This window comes from Vicia villosa, linkage group LG3 (assembly GCF_029867415.1).
Source record: "Vicia villosa cultivar HV-30 ecotype Madison, WI linkage group LG3, Vvil1.0, whole genome shotgun sequence".
Lineage (NCBI taxonomy): Eukaryota > Viridiplantae > Streptophyta > Magnoliopsida > Fabales > Fabaceae > Vicia > Vicia villosa.
In genome coordinates this window covers 170,265,053-170,268,508 of record NC_081182.1, presented here as the reverse complement: position 1 = coordinate 170,268,508, position 3,456 = coordinate 170,265,053, and positions in this window count along the sequence as shown.

The window sequence follows — 3,456 nt, the reverse complement described above, 5'->3', positions numbered from 1 at the left end:
TCCAAGAGAAGCTACAAATACAACTCCTTTCCAGTTGACGTTTGGACATGATGCGGTACTACCAATCGAAATATGTTTGCAGTCAGTAAGAATACAAAGACAAGCAGACATTTCTCCCAACGTTTACTGGGAGTTAATGATGAATGAGTTGGTAGATCTAGACGAAGACAGGCTTCGAGCATTGGAAATGATTAAAAGACAGAAAGAAAGGGTATCCAGAGCATACAATAAAAAGGTGAAAGGTAAAACTTTTGTTAATAACGATTTAGTCTGGAAAGTTATTTTACCTATAGACCGAAAAAATCAGGCGCTTGGTAAATGGTCCCCACATTGGGAAGGACCTTTTCGAATCTTAAAAACATTTTCGAACAATGCTTACGAAATCGAAGAATTAGCAGAAGATCATAGAATCTTAAGAGTAAATGGGAAGTATTTGAAGAAATATAAGCCAAGCATGTTCGAAGTTAAGATTGCAAAAACGTAGACACTTGAGGTGTCACGAAAAGCCAAAATGGTTAGCCATGTGTCAAAACACATGAGCCATATTGATCAAAATGGCTTTGCATGCAGAATAACAGACTTAAAAAGGAAAAGTCTAAAGAAATTTCAAAATATTTGTCATTCATAACTTGGGTTTACATGCATTACAAAAGATCCAAACAGGATCTGAAAGTACAACGAAAAAGAAAAAGAAAGCATAGAAAACCCTAAGATAAAAAAAAAAAAGAAGGAAAGTTGTTAGTTAATCCTTTGGTTTAAACCCTCCAAGGACAACACGGGTGAAGCTTCAGCTTCGAACATGTCGATGGCTCCGCCCTCACGCATGCGTCTCACTACACCCTTCCTTTGAAAGATGAAAGTGAGAAGTCTTCCGTATGGGAGGCAAGTCACGTTCCTCTGCCGTTCAGTACCAATAGAGACAGCTTTCACAAGACCTTTGAATATCATCAAAGGAATGTTGATCTTCTTCCCTCGAAGACCACAGAAGATGAACTCCAAATCTTCAACCAAGATGTTGTTTTCGTTGGCCCTCCGAGGCTGGAAGTTACCCACGAGCATCTGATGCCAGATCCTAACAACTCTGGCACTAAAAGGATCATTTTCCATGACGGACCTCAGCATGAGATGCGTGGTCATGTTAAAGCCATCGTCATCAAAGCGTTCCCCAGAGTTACTGCACTTGATTAAGTGAGCAATGGTGGCAGGAGTAATGCTGAAACGTGCATGCCGAATCTCAGAATCTATGGTGGTTCTACCTTCAGGATCTATGCGTACAGTAGCATTCATCCAAAACTCAGCCAACATGTTTGGATAAACAGCACCTTCCAAGACTTCCTCAAAGTAGAAGTCCAACTCTTGATTGACAAACAAAGTTTCAAGAGTGATAAAGTGGCGAAGGAGTTCATCCTCAGAAAGTCTGAACTCGCTCCGGATAAGGGTTTTGATTTCATTGAAAGAGAGGATTTCGGCCATTATGAAAAAGAGAAGAAGGTTTTGGAGGAAGAAAAATGGTTTCTCTTTTCTGAGTTTAGGAAAGAAGAGAATGAGTGAATGAAGAAAATAAGGGTGATATTGGACCTTTATATAGAAAGGGAATACTAAAGGTTGGTTTAGTTTTTTAATAATTGATTAGACTGCAGTTGGTTTTTCCAAAGAGAGGAGTTATTACATCCGCCGTTTCCCGCCCTTGGAAGTTGAATAGCAATCATGAAACTGATTCACGCACGTCTTGAAATGACGTTTTGAAAAAGTAACGTTACTGTTTAGTCATGATTAGGGCTAAAGAAGTAGAAACGTCAAGTCCAAAGGCTAAGAGGTTGCGAAGAGTATTCGGAGTTTACATGTTGCATTAATGAAGAGTACTGTGGAGGATCTGAAAATATATCTTTGACAAGAGATTGAAAAGATTTGCTAAGAAGTAATGCTGATAAATGTTATATTTAAACGAAGGGAGAAGTTAAGCATATAAATAAGTGCTTTTACAAAACATATGAGGTTTCGATTACAAATAAGAACGCAACAGATAATAAGGTTCGAAGCAGCTAGTTGAAACCCTCAGGGAGGTTATTCTTGATCTTTGAATATTGTGACTCCCAAGAAGTCATACGGAGTTCAATCACCGATCGTTGTTTCTTCAACCTTTCGATCTCAGGAATCAATTTCTGAGCGGCCTCGAAATGTGTGATCCCTGATTGTACTATTTCGACCAACTCCTTTTGGTTGGATTGTTGGATGGTTGCCTGGCTGCGTTCAGCTTCTTTGATTTTCTCCTCAAGTGCCTTTATCTCTTGTTTCCAGATCTTGATATTTTTTGCATGATCATCAAAGGCCTTCTGGTCTTCTGATTGCTTAAGTTTGAGGACCTCGCCTCGTTGGGTTGCATCTACTGCAGAATTCCATGAAGAATCACGGGAGGCTATTGCTTCAGATAACTCTTTTTCGATATTTCGTTTTCGAAGGATATCAGCTTGAAGTTGCTCAACCAGAGAGCCTAACAGAACAAGTACGTCTGAGACTGTTGTGGAGACTTGAAGTAAATCTACTTTTCTCAAAAGTTGATGTAAACCATGACTCTTAAGAGGATCCCGAATGAGGAGATCCACAAGATTGACATCGAAGAACCGCTCTTTGATTTGTCGGAGCAGGCTAGAAGTGTCTTCTTGGTTGCCAGACCCCACAGTCGAAACTGGAATAACGTCAGGACTTGGAGACGAAGAAGTATCCACATTCATGATAATCTTCAAGAAACTAAGAGGATCAGCATGCTTTAATTGTTCTAGCTCCGAAGGCGTAGGGGCAGGCATTGAAGTGGTCCCAGGATCAGCTTTTGTGTCAAGAGTCGAAGCTTCTTGAAAGTTTTGTTTTTCTAGTTTGGAAGTTTCCTCCATAGCATCTGATTCAGACACAGTGTCGTCACTATGATGAGGATGCAGATTCACATTGTCACTACCTGAGAGGGCGTGATCTTCGCCTTCCAAACTTTTGTCTTGATGAGTAGCTGGAGATTCATCATTAGAATGACTTTCTTCAACGGGTTCATCAGGCAGCATAGTGTTGATGGGTTGAGCATCTTCGACCACGGGTGAAAGAACAGGAGCTTTGTCTCGAGAAGTATCTGTGTCAGATAAAGCAGAGTTAGTCATAAGAATAAACCTGTAACAAGTTTGTCAACGAAGCTAAAGATTATTATTACCATAGAGTTTGGGAACATCAATGGTAAGACCAGGATCTTTGAAACCTGAAGTAGCAGTGCCAGCATCATCCTGCAATAACAAGGTAAAAAAGTTAATCCCATTATTTAGATAAAGTCACAAGTTAATATGCGAAGAAACCTGAAAGACCTTGGTTTGGATATTATCTGGACTTGAATTGTGACTTTCGACAACAAGTATGTTGCTAGTTGTTTTCAAAGGAGAATCTTCAGAGGACGCTTTATCAGTAGGAGAAGCAGTTTTG